Below are 17,585 nucleotides of genomic sequence, written 5' to 3'. Positions count from 1 at the left end.
TGTGTTGATCATTAACTCTTCTTCCTCTCTTTCTTGAATATCGTTGAAGGAAGCTCATTTGCCCTTCTAATCTTTTAATATAATCTTAAATTTTATTCTTTACTGCCTATTTATATTTAAAACAAGCAATAATCTTCGTCTTCATATAGCTGAATATTTGAGCAAATAGTATACGGAGGTTCAGAAATCTCTCACCTCCAAATGTCGGCAGAGTAGAGATTTATTTATATTTTAATCTGGCACTAGTATAGTGCTCATATCACAATTAATAAACCAGTACCATCACATTGTTATTCACTACCACCCATACTTTTCAGTTAGGCTTCTGTTTTGTACAGTTCCATGGCTTTTGACAAAAGCATACTGATAGGTATCTAGCACATCCTATGTGTATCCAAAAGTTTCACCTCTTCCCCTCTTTTCCCTCCTCCCAAATCTCTGATGACCATTGTGTGCTTAACTGTCTCTATAGTTTTTACCTGCTTCACAATGCTCTCTGGTGAAAATTAAATACTTACAGTCTTTTCAGCCTGGCTTCATCCTCTGATCAAAATTCATTTCAGGTATACTCGAGGTCTCTGGTGGCCGGGCAGTTCAGTCCCTCTTTTTTATTTTTTATTGCTGCATAATATTCCCTAGCAAGGGTGTACCCCTAGATTCTTTATTTCTTCACTTACGAAAGTAAATTCCAGCCATGGAAGTTTATAAACACAATATGAAAACTGCTGTATAACATTCACGAATACATACTTACGTGGACGTAATTCCTAACTAGTGTGAATGAATAAGGAGTTGTAATTGCCCAATGAGAAGGTACCAGTATGTTCCGTGTTGAGGGGTGCTGCCAAACTACCTTCCAACTTGGCTATGCCGTTTCCTCCTTTGCACAGCAATTCATGAGTGGTCCTCTTGTTCTCAATTATCCCCGGCATACATTATTGTCAGTTTTCTGGACACGAGGCTAATTGGTATGCATTTCGTATTTTCTTATTTTAATTTGGAGTTCTGGTAATGGTTGAGATTTTTTTTTAATGGAGTTATTTATTTATTTTTCCAGGAAAGCGTCTTAAATTTATTAACAGGTACAATTTTAATTTCTGTTGGGAGCATTTATCTCCCTACCCTGAACCAGACAGACAGGCTCCGGTCTCCACTCTGTGTGGGTGGGTGGCGTTTTCCTGTTTCCATTCCCTGAGGTTGACTTCCTTCCAGACCCCTGCGCTACGGAGGGGTTTCAGAATCAAGGCTGAAGTGACTTCAGCCTGGGTTCCACAAGCTCAGCCGGCTGGGCTGCCCACGTGGGAGTCTGACTTCCTTCTAGTGAGACTCTGAATTCCCATCCTTTCTCTCATCACTAGGGAGCGTGACATGAAGAACTGCTTACTGCAGATGATCAGGCCTCCTTTTTGAGGAGTGGAAGGGGGGGTGGGGAGACAGAGACTGGTCGTACTGAGGCTTGAACTCAAGGCCTGCTGTTCTTGGTCAGCTTTTTCACTCAAGGCTAAGTGGTCCACCACTTGAGCCATGACTCCCTTGTTTTTGTATGCCCCGTCTGGCTTTAAACCTCAATCCTCAACTCTCAGCTTCCTGAGTAGCTAGGATGAAAGGCATGAGTTACCATTGCCCAGCTAGTTTGTCTCTTGATGCGGTAGCATTTAAGTATTTTCCAAAATTGCCTAGAGTGTCATCATTCTGAAATGAAAATAAATAAACACATGTTACGGCAATGGCTGGAAAGGAACACAATAAAGAATCTAAAATAATGTCTTTAAGAGCCAGTTAAGAAAACTGAAACCAAAACATCCAGAAGAAAGGAAATATTAAAGATGGCAGAGATTTTTTTCTTTTATAACACAAAATGGAGTCGAGAAACTCAATTAAATGGGGAGCAAAGTTTTTTAAAAGGTAAAAATAAAATATTCCAGCCAGAGGAGAGTATCAAAGAGATATATATTTAGAGGCCAAGACTGAGAAATTGGATTAGACTATATACACTGCTATCTATAAAAATATGAAAAAGGATAATAAAAATACAGGCTACTGAATGTTTATAAATTTGATAACCTAGCTAAAATTAACCTGTATAATTATTGAAATGATTAGTCACTTAACCTAGGTTAAGTCTCCAGCTAGAGACCTATCCATTCCCTTTCTTAAATATAAACTTATTAAATCCACGTGTGAATAGTTTTTCAGAGGGTGATCCTGAATTTAGGCCTACAGTTCACCTGTTTTATCATCCTGGGACCAGGGAAACAAATACCTAGGGTTCATTCTTGCACTTAAATTTACATAAAAAGCTAAAGCAAGTATGATAACCAAAACAGTTTTTCAAGAAAGCAAATTTGGAGGACACACAGCACAGTAATGGTAGGCTTTCTATGAAGAATACTCAAACTGATTCAATCTTAACACTTTTGAAAAAAGATCTGCATATAAATCAATGGAAAAGAATAGAACTCATGAGCCAATCTATGCAAATGTGGTCAGTTATGTTTCTTTTACAACAAATGTGCACAAACAATCCAATACAGAAAGTTCTTTTCATACAGGTGGACCCATTGCAACAATGAGCTGTACAAGTCATTATGTCGAAAGCGAACTTTACAACTTTGGTGGGGGGGGGTGCAGGGAGGATTGTGGGGAGGGAGGATGGGAAGGGATGGGAAGGAGAAACAAAGGAGGAGGCTACAATGCTTGATAAGAAATGTATTCATTATCTTGCTCATGTAATTGTAACCCCTCTGTACAGGATTTTCATAATAAAAAAAAAGAAAGTTCTTTGAACAAGTGATATTAGAATAATAACATGATATTGGTTACCACCATAAGAAATAAAATCAACCTTAATCCTATAATTTTATACCTCATACCTTAAAGCAAACATTAGTTTTTAGCTACTCATTGAACTAAATATAAGCCTAATTGTTTTTTAAATCACCAGCAAATTATTATAGAAAAATTAGTTTCATAAATTTTGTTAGGCAAAGGGTTTTAATTATATAACAAAGGCACTTACCATTACAAAAAGAAATCTTTATAAAAGATTGTCAAAACAAAAGATGTCTACTTCATGAATAATACTGAAAAATGTAAAAAAGAGCCAGCCAGAGACTGGAAGAAGATATTTGTAAGCCATATATACTTCAGTTGCTTGTGTCTAAAATATGTATTCTCTCTATAAATATTTGTGTGTGTATGTGTATTTATATATCTGTATTGTATACATATATTAGTATAGTATAGTATACCATAAAAATATACATAAACTCAACAATAAAGAGACAAAGAGCCCAACTAAAAAAATAAGTAAAATCTTGGAACAGATACTTCCATAAAGACACATCATTGGCAAAAATACACCTGAAAAGATGTTAAACATTGTTAATCATTTAAAGCTGTAAAACTACCTATTCTGAAACTGTATTAAAATGCTAAAGAAATGGAATTTATAAATTGTTGGTGGCATATAATAGTGGGGCAGATGATAGATTCTTACAAACCTGAACCTGTACCTTTCAAATGAATCTGCAGTCCTACTCCCAAATTTCTATTTCAGGGAAATGAAAATGAAAGGTTATAAGAAACCCATGCATGGATGGAATTAGCAGCCTGACTCATAATCACCATTAACTGGAAACAAGCCCGGTGTCCTTCACCTCATGAATGAATAAACAAAATATGGTACACCCACATAATGGAATATTACTTAGTAATGGAAAAAAAAATCTACTGGTGTAGAAATGCCTCTGAAGAACCTCAGAGCTTGTGTCTACCTACCACACAATTGCAGTCAAGTAGCATTCTTCAAAAAGCAGGACTGAAAAGACAGAGAAGTATGGCAAGAAATTGTAAGAGGTTGAAGGTGAGGATGTGGGGTTTGCCCCAAGACACAAAACTAAGGATTTCTTGAAATCCTGACAGTGTTACGTTTTATTGTATCTGGTGATCACAGTATGACTCTTCACTTTCTTTGTTCAAACTTTTTAAACTACAAAAAAGCGGTTTCTTTTACTGATTATGAATTTAAAAATAAGGATGCTACACTTCTGCGCAAACACTCTGTACTGTCAACATCCTTATTCATTAAAAGCGAGCATCTCCTATTGTGTGATTGCACTTTGCAGGCCTCATTGCTGCCTTCTTCTGGAGCACTGGAGAATCGAGAATTAGATCAGCTGGCTTATAATGACCATTCTTATGATCTAAATACATGCAGCTTATATTCCTCAAATCCTTTCCCAGGTTGGTTGGCTCCAGTAATTCTTTACCTCCCACCCTTCATTTCCAGTAACATGAACAGCCTGGGTTTTCCTACATCCGCCCCACCCTACGACCAAGACAACCTCCTGTGTAGACCAAAGAGAATAGGATATTTCCACCCATCCCTGTGTATTGACACTTGCTATGCTTCTGCTCATAAATCACTTGATGACATCACAGAGTTGCTATAAACCCATGAACAAATAAGCTATCCTTCCATTAGGGAACATAAAACGGTCCATTTTCAGACTCAGTCTGCATACTGTTTATGGGTTGCTCACTGCTTTCAGAGTTTTTACAAGAGAGCATCCACTGTTTCTTTCTGGCTCCACTCCAGAGAGCGATGTTAATATTGCCCATTTTCCAAGATATTTGGTAGGAACAGTGCATGACAGAGCCCCATGTTCCACCAGGGACCTGCACCACTGTTTCAGTCAGACAAATTAAGCCTGCTGCTTTATGAGTTTCTTCAAAGGAGCTGCTCAGTAGCTCGCTTTATTGGGTGTAGATACTTCTAACTTGGAGAACAGATCACCTGACAGTGGAGATGAGAGGTTGCAAATTCTACAGGACACTAATTGTTAACTTAAGGACTGTACTCTGAAATACATAAATTCCTTGAAGAAGGTGGAGCAGTACACTAACCCTGGTGCTTTGAGGGACTATCAGAGTTTCAAGCATCGAGCATCATATCGACAGACTCTGTTAGTCTGAATTTCTGAAAGTGGATGTGCTTGTGTGTGTGTGTGTGTGTGTGTGTGTGTGTGTGTGTGTGTGTGTGTGCACGTGCATGCATGTGTGTGATAGAACAGTGTTTTCTAACATGAAAATATTAAAAGGAAGTACATAAATTCTATGAGATGGAATCTTTGCGACTCTGAACTGAAGAAATGGAGATACTTTACTGGTCATTTCAAGTGGTGGTTAGGGTGTCATTGGGGATGAAGGTGAAATGTTTGGTTGTTCCTCAGACACACTACAAAAAGCAAAGTGAAACATACAAACACAACTACAAACAAATATGAATAAACCAATCCATATACGTGTGGTTGTAAAAAAGAAACGAACAAACAAAAACTAAATAAAAAAGATCAAATAAATTAACAACAAAACCCAGATGAACCCTAAATGATCAAAAGCTATCCCAAAGATCAAGAGAAAATTTACAAGTTGGTCCAGATTTGCAAGTAGAATGAAGTTATTCATAAAGGAAAGCTTGGAGTAAATGTGTCTGAGGGAACTGTACAGCTAAGCACCTTAACAAATCACTTTGTTTTCAATAACAAGTAATCCACTAAACAATAACAAGACTGTATAGTGAGAAAGTATCTGGGGGGGTTGGAGTTGACCAAGAGACTCCCTGGGAGACATAAAGGTGACACTGACAGAAACGTGGATGCTGTGGTGGACACGGCAATGGCCACTTGGCCTCTTCCCTTCCCCCTCAAATTGAAGCGAACAAACCTCACAATCATATTTCTCTCTTGCATTTTTGTTTTCCAGTGAATAGGATCCCAAGGCAACGATGTCACCAAAGGATGTTTGTTTTCTCACACACTTGACAATTCCATTCATGTATTGAATTCAACGTACTCTTTAACTGATACAGGAACAAACAAACAAAGGCACACATAAAGATTTGTACATCTGCATGCTGTGTCACCTGATGGCTTTGTTCACAGGAGAAATATTCTCAAGTATTCTAAAACCATACTTCTAAGAACAGAGGTGCCGAGGACCCACCCATCTGGAGCCTGCATCACATTTTAAAGGACACAGTTAAATGACAGCTCAGTAGGTAGTTCAACAGTCCCACATATGCCCAGACATGGGCATATTTCACGTTTTTGTTTATAACCTTCATTTTGGGCTACATCCTGTTCCAAGTGCCCAGTCCTCTGACAAGAAAGTCTCCCGTGCAAAGTATCAGCAAGAAAACATTATTACCAAAATGGATGCAGGTATCATTAATTCTTTTCATTTCAATTTGGAAATGTAAGATGAAGAGTTGAATATGGACTCCGCAGTCAGTCTCAACCAGATTACTGTGTATTAAATCCAAGATGTTAAGACATAGCTAATATTCCTCCTGAATCAAGTAGAGCATTATGGGTCAGCCAAGAGAGCCTACTCTACAACAAGTTGATTATATTTATGTTTTCTTACAAACTCCAGCGGTATTTCTCAAAAAAAAAATAAAAAAGTTAGGTGTCAACATATGGTTTCTATTTCTCTGAAATATATAGCATAGCCTGTTCCCAAAGAAAACCGATTCCAAACAGGGCTTGTAAACGTATCTGGAGGTGAAATTTAACATCCAGTCCTTTTCTGCAAGGTTCCCTGGCTAAGGCCTGTGTAACCACCTCCAGAGGAAAATCACACCATTACCCAGATGAAGTTTGCTCAATGGCAGAGGGAAACAGGTTTCCCTTTCTTAGACACACCCATTTAGAATATGACGTGTGTGAATATAAAAGATATGCACACTACCTCACAGTCTGAAAGAAGTGGAAATAGAAAAAGAAGAACATCTAGCTTCTTTTAGTAACTGCCCTTATGATTAGTGTCGTAGCTGCTTAGACTAAAGAAATCAAGCATCCAAAGTCAAAAGAATAGGATAGTTTGGGTACAAGAACATCCAAAATTACTCTTAAACGTCCCCCTATCTGGAGGAGTGAGAGTCAATGGGAGGGTGGTAGACAAATGAAGACAGGAAAGGGGGAAAATACAGTCATAATATTCAATGCATATCCTATGAAGTTAAGAAAATTGATGCATATGTAATCCTAGCTACTCAGGAGGCTGAGATCTGAGGATCAATGTTCGAAGCCAGCCCAGGCAGGAAAGTCTGTAAGACTCTTATGTCCAAATAAACTACTCAGAATGAATCAGAAGTGGTGCTGTGGCTAAAGTGGTAGAGCCTTAGCATTGAGTAAAAAGAAGTTCAGGATGGCACACAGGCCATGTGTTTAAGTCTTAAGACTAGCAATAAAAAGGAAAGAAAGAAGGAAAGTAGAAAAAAGAAAGAAGGAGAGAAAGAAAGAAAGAAAGAGAGGGGAAGGAAGAAAGGAAGGAAGGAAAGAGAGAGAAAGAAAGGAAGAAAAAGAAAGAAAGAAAGAAAAAAAGAAAGAAAGAAAGAAAGAAAGAAAGAGAGAAAAAGAAAAAATTGAGGGGAGGGGTTGTATTGGGAGGGATGCGGGAGATTGGTGAAAGGGCTGATATTGATCAAGATACATTAGACTTACAAGCTGATTTGTTGAATGATAATTCCTTTGTACAGCCACTTAAAGATAATAAAACATAAATGTTTTAAAAAGTGCATTTGACATCTCACTGAAATACTTTCAGAACTTCGGATTATGTAGTTATTCTTGGTATATTAAAAGTTTTTATAGAGCTCTTTCTCTTCAAAGGATGTTTCAGTTGTCAGTATGTTAATTTAAAACATACTTGACTTTCTCTGCTGGTTCTGTGTGTGTGTGTGTGTGTGTGTGTTTACAAGAATGAAATTCAGGAACATAAATTCAAAATTCAGTTTGATATCTGTGTTTTGTCTATATAAAACCTTAATCCAAGTAGTGTATAGATGCATTATTGGTATTTTCTCAAGTTATGAATTTTAAAGGAACATGGAGTTTGTCATCTCACTGGTTTTCTGTGGTATACCTCTGTGCAATGTGTACATAATTTCATGGAGATGCAAAAATGGTTTCTGTAGTAAGGATGAGAATAATATATACATATATGTGTGTGTGTATGTATGTATGTATCTCACACAGTTATGTGAAGACAAAGACATTATGTGAAGACAACACACTGGTGAGAAAACCAGGATTTTTTTCCCCTTGAGGTAGTCCCCTATATTTCAAAGGGTTATCTGGAAATAATAAATTATCCAGAAGTACATTACATTGTATTTCTTAACTATTCATGATTTCCATGCTTGATTACCTCCACACGCTTTATGATTTTATGTGAGAGAAGCAGATCAAATAGAACTGGTCAATACCATGTGTCAGTGACTCCAGGGTTGGGTCTGTGATTTTCCTTTATCAGTGCAAATGACCCTACAAAGTGATCACAACTCTAGATACTGTCATTCACTGATTTCAACAAAATCAGTAAAATCCTGGCTACTAAGGAGGTTGAGATTTGAGGAAGTGGTGCTGCGGCTCAAGTGATAGAGCACTTGCCTTGAGCCCAAAGAGGCTAAAGGACAAGCCATTGCCCAGAGTTCAAACCCTAGGGTGGGCTAAATAAATAAATAAATAAAATTAACAAGACCAGACAATCCAAAAAAAGAAATAAAACATACCTAAACCACTGCCCTGAGTTCTATGATTATTAATATTTGCTCTTCTGTCCTTTTTAAAATAAATTAGGTCTATAATCTCTGTGATTTTGATAATACACACAGATGGATAAGATATGTCTCTACATGTTAGTAAACACCTTTCTTTCTTTCTTTTTTTACACCTTCCATTTTTTAAATAATTATCAGGTCATGTCTAAGCAACAGATAATATATATCCAGAATACACCAAATTTTGTTATTAAAACTATTGAATTTGAGGATAGTACCCATTTTGTAGTGGGTTTTTTTTCTTATTTATAGAAACACAAAACAACAAAAAAAAGGTCTAGTACTTTACTATGTGCCCAATGAAATCTTCATGCTCTGCTAAGATTATCTGGTCCAGAGTTTGGAAAAGTATACCCTGTAACTTAATCTAGCCCAATAGCAATGTTTGTAGTTTCACTGGGAAACAAACAGATCCATCTGTTTCTATATTGCCCATGGTTGTTTTATGTTTTGAGGATCAGATTAAGTAGCTTCAACAAAGACCATATGGCTCACAAAGCCTAGAAATATTTACTGTTTGGTACTTGTCCAATGGAACTTTCCACAAGGATGCAAAGGTTCAGTATCTGCCTGCCCTTTCCAATATGGTAGCCACTCTCTGTCCAAAGTTATTGAGCACTTGAAGTGTGGTTGGTGTCACTGAGAAATTTCTAATCTTGTTCAGTTTAGAAAAAGTAAGTGCAAATTTAAATTGGCCTCTGTATTAGATAGCATAGTGCTCATAGTCCAAAGTTCAGGCTTTCAGCAATGTGTGAGAATTTCTACAATCGTTAACATGCAGTAGCTGATTTTCTCAGCTGTTATTTTCACTTTAAATTTCCACTAACTTCAGCAGCAACATGTGAAAAGGAATAAAACTGTTCATGTTTCAACAACAGAAGTTGCAAAAAAAAAAACCAGAAGTTACTTTAAATTATCACATAAAAGAGTAAACAGAAAAAGGTAAACTTTTCATGTATAAAATAACATGCACAGCCGGGCACTGGTGGCTCACGCCTGTGATCCTAGCTACTCAGGAGGCTGAGATCTGAGGATCATGGTTCCAAGGGAGCCCAGACAGGAAAGTCCGTAAGACTCTTATCTCCAATAAACCACTCAGAAAACTGAAAGTTTTCTCAAGTGGTAGAGTGCTAGACTTGAACTGAAGAGCTGAGGGACAGCGCCCAAGCCCAGAGTTCAAGCCCCAAGACTGACAAAAATGAATCAATAAATAACATGCACATGAGTTGTTACTTCTGATGTTATCCTCTGTCCTCCGTAGTTAGGTATTAGAGTAACTTTGTCACAGAAAGCAACAGGGAATCTCAAACCTTCTCACCAGATATAAACTATATAGGAATGTGAAAACAGCAACGGTCTTTAAAGTGCAGAGATGTATTTTGTAAGAAAATATTATTGTTTTCTTAGATTCAGTTAGTAATATAACTTGAGGTGAGGACCTTGGCACAGGTAGATGAATTGTTCTTTTCATCTACCAGATGTGCATATATTGACTTTATGACCCTTTGCATTGTGCTGTAATGAAGCTCTTATTCTTTGTGTAGGAAAGAAGGAGTTTTGAATGAAGGAAGGAAAGATAGATGGAAGGAAGGAAATACATTTGTTTGCTTTTTTTCTTGTCAACTATCTTTTGTTATAGGCACATCAGCTATAAACTCTGGAATGGGTAAACTATCTCTCTCTCTCTAGAGAGAGTATATATATATATATATATATATATATATATATATATATATATATATATATATATATATATACACTCACCAGGATATCATACTCAGATAAACAAAAATCTGCATTCAATACATTAAAATTTTATTGTTAAAACTAAAGTACAGGGCCTAGGATATTTGACTTTCACATTTGTCTTTATCTATTTAACTGCAATGAGAATTTAGACAATGATTAGTTTCACCTTTTCAGATACTTTCTATCCCAACTAGAAGATAGACTTTGAAGATGGAGCAAAAGAAATAGTAAAATGATAAAAGAGACATGAAAGAAAAATAATAGAGAAATGATGATAGAATTTTGGAAAACAGGCCAGCTTTTACCAGACTTGTGCATTTTTTCACAATACTCCTAGCATCGCATACCCCTTACAAAAATTCTTGTCTTTATAATGATTTTCAAGCCTGTTTCTATTCTGTTCAGACTTCAACAAGCAAAGAGAGAGAGAGAGAAAAGCAAACTAATGCTTTATAAATGAAGAATGACAAAAATGGCTTCATCCATCAGCTTAGCCAATAACAAATGTTGTCTCTGGACAGCCATTTACAAAATTATTGACAATGCAAATCTTGATCAGAAAAATAAACCTGTAAGGAACAATTATTTCAGCTTACATTCATCCACATAAATCTGTGAAGCTATCTGACCTTAACCATGAGCACATATGTGTTCATCCTTACCAATCTCTGTGCACATCCCTGTATTTCATTTCCAATATGTAAACATCTGCTGGAACTATAGCTTTCTGAGTTTCCTTGAGTTATAGCAAAGATTTAAGTATTTGTTTTTCCTTTCCTATCTAAAAACATTAAGAAAAGAAAATTCATACCGAAAAAGTAATGTTTATGTAAATGGACTTTCTCAACATATAACAAAATAGTCAAATAAATCATTGGAAACATAAAATGCAACATCCGTGTTCCACATACCAAATCCACATTTTGCAACTATTCATGCACATTTCTTTTCCCAGTTTAGCAAACAATCAAGAAACTAGAATTAGGTGTGTGATTTCAGTTTTATGAAATTTATTTTAAATGAGTGAAGTTAGTTTATCAAACTTATGTAACATTGATTTCTAAAGATGCAGCTAACTAGATATGACTTTGGAACATTAATTAGCATCAACAATTATAAATAGGAATCTCTTGTTTAATGTAGCAAACCAATGTATAGCAGAGAAATAGCTCATTGTATAAATAAAATGCATTATATTATGCATACATTGTCATTATACATTTATATATTATATGTATACATTTAATGTATAAACACAAAAAGATTAAAAATGTTTTTGCTGCCTTCATAGTTTGTAGACAACACACACAAACACAAAAAAATGCCCGTTTTCAGAAGAGCATGTTTGACATTTTAATATAAAGTCAAGTACTGTTAATATTTGGGCACATTTCTATTTCATCCAAACAAATTCACAAACCGAACTTCACTTTAGAAATAGGATGCTAATAATCGTACACATTCCATTGATTTTGAGCAGGATTTTATTTTTCTTCTAAATAGGGCCAGATAGTAAGCAGCTCTTCTTTGTGAGTCATATGATCTCTTCCTGAACTGTCAGCCACATTTCTGTACAGCAAAGGCAGCCCCTGAAAATCAAGGGAGCATGAGAGGAGAAAGCTGAATCTTAAGAGATTTTAAGTGACTTCAATTACATAGTCAATGGAGGTACCAATCTAAAATTGAGCCACTCTGTCTCCTGCTACATTCTTCATTATTAAGTCTGAAAATTAACATTTAATTGTGACTTAAATGTACTTATTAAAGATTGATGAGATTCAAAACATAGTATCCTGAACACATGGCACCTTAGCACTTAACAAAATAGCAGAAACACAAGGCTAGTTCTCTCCTTTCCCCCTCTCTTCTCCTCTAAAAAGGAGAGATACCATTCTTACACCTGAATGAAAAGAGCATCCTTATCTCTGAAGACACAGGTATGTGGAAGTTCAGCATCCCTCTTTACCCTTCTATAACTATCACTGGATACCCTTTGTTCTTTCAGTCTTACAGCTCCCAGAATATCCAGTCTTCAACAAATCTAACCATAAATAAACACCAGCTTACCTGATTCTTTGGATCTTCTTTTCTTGGTGAAGGCTCCTATGTTATGCAAAACAAGTAATAAAAATAAAGTTGTTTGCTTTCCTCCTGTTTAACTGTCTGTTTTTTTGTTCTAAGGTTCTGGGGCAGGTATCTAGCAATGAGTGAGGAAAAGATTTATTTTCATCCCCTACAAGATCATGTTTGTAAAATTCCATTTCTGCCAAAGTTCCGTCTACTGGCAAAGTAAACGGTAAATGTGTAAACAAGAGTAACAGGTTTCCTGGTGTAGTTAAATAGTTCTTTAATAATTACACTATTCCATTATGTGCCCCTCCCTCTCCCAAATAATCCCAATAGGCAACATTCAAGCTAATTAAGAATGATCTGTCGTTGAGAATAAATTTACAGGGAGAACCTGAAGTTACAGTTTCTTTTCCCTCCCGTATTAAAAAGCCAAATGCTAACATTTCCTTTTAAATTTATTAAAAGGAAGGGAGGGGGAAAAATGACCCACGGGATTGCACTGAGACAACACAATTTGCATATCTTAACAGCCTCCCATGGTTTTCTGCAAGTGGAGAAAGGTTGAAGGATATAGAGTTCCTTTTAGGGAGTCTAACCAGCGGAAATGCCCACTGATGTTAATTTGAAACAGAATGAGATGGCCACACTGCGGGGCCTTGAGGGAAGACACAAAGAGGGCCTTCTCTTGTTCACAAGGTGCTGACAGTGTGGGTGAGCGCCCATCCTGTGCAGCTGATGTGAGGAAGGGCATGTCCTTAATCTCAACACCTGGGTAGAGCTTGGGAGCTTTTCAAAGTAAGCTACACAGCCGGTTTCTTATAATGATACTGGGGCTGGGGGGGGAGGGGAAGCATGGGGGTGGGGGGAGATAGAGAGAGAGAAAGAAAAGGGAAAAACGGGACAAAGTCCTGATGCATAAATGTGCAGCTGGCTCTCTGAGGAATTGAGTTTTAGAAAAGAAAAAAAAATATATATATATATATACATACACATATGCATTTATATATACATACACATATCTATATACATAGATATGTATATATAATCTTTTGTAGAAAGGCTTATTTATTAGTGCAAAACAAAGATAAACTACCTAATAAATCCATTTTGGCTAGATATATGTTTGACTTACTGCTACTACTAGGAGTTCTGAAGTTTTGGGGGTTACTATACTGTACACGACAGACTAAATCAACCTGTCTTCATCCCAAGTGGAGCCTGAGAAGAAGTATTAGTTCTTCATTGGACGGATGGTCCACCAATAGACCACTGCTGGAAGAATTATACGTTTCCTATGTAGTCTCACCATTAAAAAATGTCCTCTCCCTTCAATCCATGCGTAAATCAAAATAGAACGTGAAAAGTGGGTTTTTAGACTTCTGGCCCAGAGTCCAGGAGTCTCAAATTAGATGGAGCCACTTATCACCTATATGCCAAATAAAGAGACATGCCGAAGGGTAGAGGGTGATTTATTGCATGGCAGCTATGGTAAGAAAGTACTTTAGTATATCTTGAGCCTTCCTCAGGAGTACAGACATTGGCTTCTGCTTAAATAAGGAGAATTGAGAGCAGAAGAGGAGACACATATGCAAAGGTAAAATAGCCTCATGCCACAGGTATGGTTGACCATTAGCTCAGTCTTTGTCCTTGGAGTACAGTGGGGATGCTAGATATAACTGGCGCCATCTTGGCCACTTGGTAGATAGGGAACTGGGTTTAACTGGTTCCATCTTGTTTTCCTGGTGGAGGAAGGGGAAGTCCCACCTCCCAGGTGATGGGCATGCCTGAATTCCTTGAGGCAGGGGCTGGGACCTGGGCCATAGGTTACTGGGTCTGTCAGTCCTGTGCTTTGAACACCTGAGACCCTAGAGTTTCCTGTGACCTGTCCTGGCCGCTGACTCTATTTAGGCCCAGACCAGCTCAGGTGCCATGATACCATGCTTCCTGTCTTGTGTCTCTTGGCTCTCTTTGGGTCACTATGGTACCCCACTTTTGTTGGTATTGTTTTTCTGCTCTCTCTTTCCTCTCCTGCTTTCATTGTTCAGTTTTCTGACAGTGCTAAGTGTATTTGAGGGGCTGCAGGTCTTTGTGACAGGATTCCACTTGCCGTCACCGACTTTCCAATACAGACTCCCAATTCGACTTCTCAAAAATGTGGCTTCTCTGTCTCTCGAGACTGAGTTACGTTACAACAGGAGGAATTTGGGAAAGTTGTTATTACTTTATGATGGGAATAGAAAGAGGAACAAGTTGCCTGGCAGGTGATGTCTCCTAGTATTTTGGATGTTTTCGAGGCAAGCAGGTGGTTCTTGCTCTCTGGCTTAGTATAGAAATAAAGCCAGGAACAAAAAACAAAAACAAAAAACAAAAACAAAACCCTGAACTGAAGGAGAGATTACTGCAAAGTAAAAGTTATAGGCTGTACCAAAAGAGCTAGAAGCAGGACCTGGAAACGGGAAGTCCATTTTGGTTGCTGGTGTGTGTGTGTGTGTGTGTGTGTGTGTGTGTGTGTGTGTGTGTGTGTGTGTGTGTGTGTCCTTTTAATCCCCCCCCCAGGAACTGGAACTGGGGACTAAGTGGGAAGGGTCAGTTTCTCCAGGCATGCAAATAGCCATGCAGTTAGGAATATTCCAGCCAGCTCCCAAGAAGAATGGCTGGACGGGGCAGGAAACCTTCCAGCAATGATAGTTGAGGCCCTAGAGACTCCCAGGAAGGCTGAGGGAGGTCCCCTAATACTCCAAATAAAGATATGAATGCTAGACAAGGGCAGAGAAAGGAGATCGTCTGTGGTACCTCAACACTGTTTGAAAAGAGATGTACTCATTACCTTGCCTATGTAACTGTAACCCCTCTTTACATCACCTTTACAATAAAGTAGCATTTAAAAAAAAAACAAAGCAAAGCAAAAAAAGCAAAAAAGACCATAGGGACTCTGTGGGTACAGGCAGTGAGACTTTATCCTCCCTTCTGGGTCTACGTGAGCTTAAATGGAAGCAATGGGCAAAAGGCACTTATAATATACAGTCCTGAAAACAGTTGTGGTGCAGAGATCAGAAGCAGTCAGAGGTATAGTCTAGTAGATTATTCTATGCAGGATTGTTGCTATAAGGTTGTCACTTTTGCCTTCTAAGACTGGCTTTGATTCCTGTCCCAGGGAGTTTATCTATTGGTTTTATCCTTCTATGATTCTAAGATGACAGCAAAGTGACTGTAAAAGAGAATGGCTTGGATCAAAGAGAGATTTAAAAAATGGAAGTACAAATGCCAAGTTTTTCTCTTTCTCTTAGTTATAATTTGGGCAACTGTAAGCCCAAGAGAAAAGGTGCATCCTCCTTCCTTCCTTCCTTTCTCCTTCCTTCCTTCATTTTCTTCTTTCCTTCCTTCCTTCCTTATTTTCTTCTTTCCTTCCCTCCCTCCCTTCCTCCCTCCCTCCCTCCCTCCCTCTCTTCCTTCCTTCCTTCCTTCCTTCCTTCTTTCCTTCCTTCCTTCCTTCCTTCCTTCCTTCCTTCCTTCTCTCTTTCTTTCTCCCTCTCTTTCTTTTTTAAACACAAATAGGTTCTAAGTAATGTTTTAATTTTCTCCTTTTATTTGAACATGAAATTTGGTGTTGGCAATCTGTCCCTCTAGGCTCCCATTTCTTTTGTAGGCTCTCTAGCTCAGAAAGGCACAGGTCATTACAGTTGAAGTATATGTCAAAATAATGCAGTGTTTAAGCCTGAAACTATAAACACCAATATATAAATGCCACATCTGTCCAGAATGTAAGAGGAGTAAAAGTTTTGTAAGGGTTGGCACAAGTGACCCCATTTTTGCTGTTGGAGGATCAGGCATTGGTGTGGGGAGAGGGTCAAAAGATAATTGACATAGTAGAAGAGGTTGCTTCAAATTCACAATCCTGTTTCAGGATCTGAATGTAAACCACCATGTCCACCATGACTTTATTTGGATTATGAAAATATTCCTCCTTTCCTCTACCATTTTTTCCTTGGATATGACTGATGAACCATCCTTTGGCTTGGCTTTAATTGTCCCACATGACAAGGATGAGATTTGTTCTGGTTGGTCTGATCTACCCCACATCAGAGGCATGTGTCAAGCAGTTTAGGAGTCAGTGCCAGTAAGAACATTTTGCTGGATTTAAGCAATGAAGAGATTTACACAAACTGGATCTTAGGGTAAGATCACCTGGAGTTCTCTGGCTCTTCTATAGATGATGGGTGTCCTAGCATCTTAAAAGATGCTTTCTGCTTTGGTTGCCGCTCTTAGAGCTGTGCTCCTGCAGAATGTCAATGGGCAACCATTACAACATCTGACAAAAAAAATACAAAATACAACCAATGAAAATAAAAATTAAGGAGAAACTAATTCATCTAACAAAGAAGTACTTGCTAGAGTCAATTTCTATGGGTTTCATTATGAATGACTTACAGGAGAATCAAAAACCTAGAAAATGAAAGACTGATACCATGGTTAAAAGATTGGAAAACAATTGAGCAGTTGAAAAAGGACTAATTGATGTTTTTTTAAAGCATAGATAGCATTTTAGAGTTCTAAATATGATTGTCTACATAAAATCAGAATCATCAAACTCTCCTTTCTATCTTCTCACAGCATCAGTTTAAATTTTCAGCACAAAAATGATATTTTATATATGCTTATTGTATATATAATGGATTGCTTTTATAGGAAGATACACATTTAATTTTTTTTCTTAAGACCAATGAACTTTTTACTAGAAGAGAATGCCTTTATTTACAGGTGAATTCTCTACATGACCAATGCTTTGTTCTTTTAATTATGTGAGTGTCACTGTTTGGAATACAGTGTTTGGCCTTACTAACTGTACTTGCTTAAACACTATAGTCATGATACAGTTGAAAGCATATGAGAACAAGCCTGCCACAAGAAAATGCCACTTAAAATTTCGATTTGGAAAATATCAATTTTATAAAGTGTCCATACTTTAGAAGGCTTCTGAACATACTTTACGTACAAAATGTAGCCAGCAATAATTAGTATTTCCCCATTCTTTTGACCTTTTATCTTTCAAATTATTTTGTAGTCCTCTGTCCACATTAGATTTTCAAGCACGTTTTGGTTTACCATTTTTTTTTCCTGCTGTCTGCAAGCTGTGTAAGTA

The sequence above is a fragment of the Dipodomys spectabilis genome, unplaced genomic scaffold, assembly GCF_019054845.1.
Source record: "Dipodomys spectabilis isolate Male_0828 unplaced genomic scaffold, ASM1905484v1 ptg000018l, whole genome shotgun sequence".
NCBI classification, from domain to species: domain Eukaryota; kingdom Metazoa; phylum Chordata; class Mammalia; order Rodentia; family Heteromyidae; genus Dipodomys; species Dipodomys spectabilis.
Note: the sequence above shows the minus strand (reverse complement) of the source record.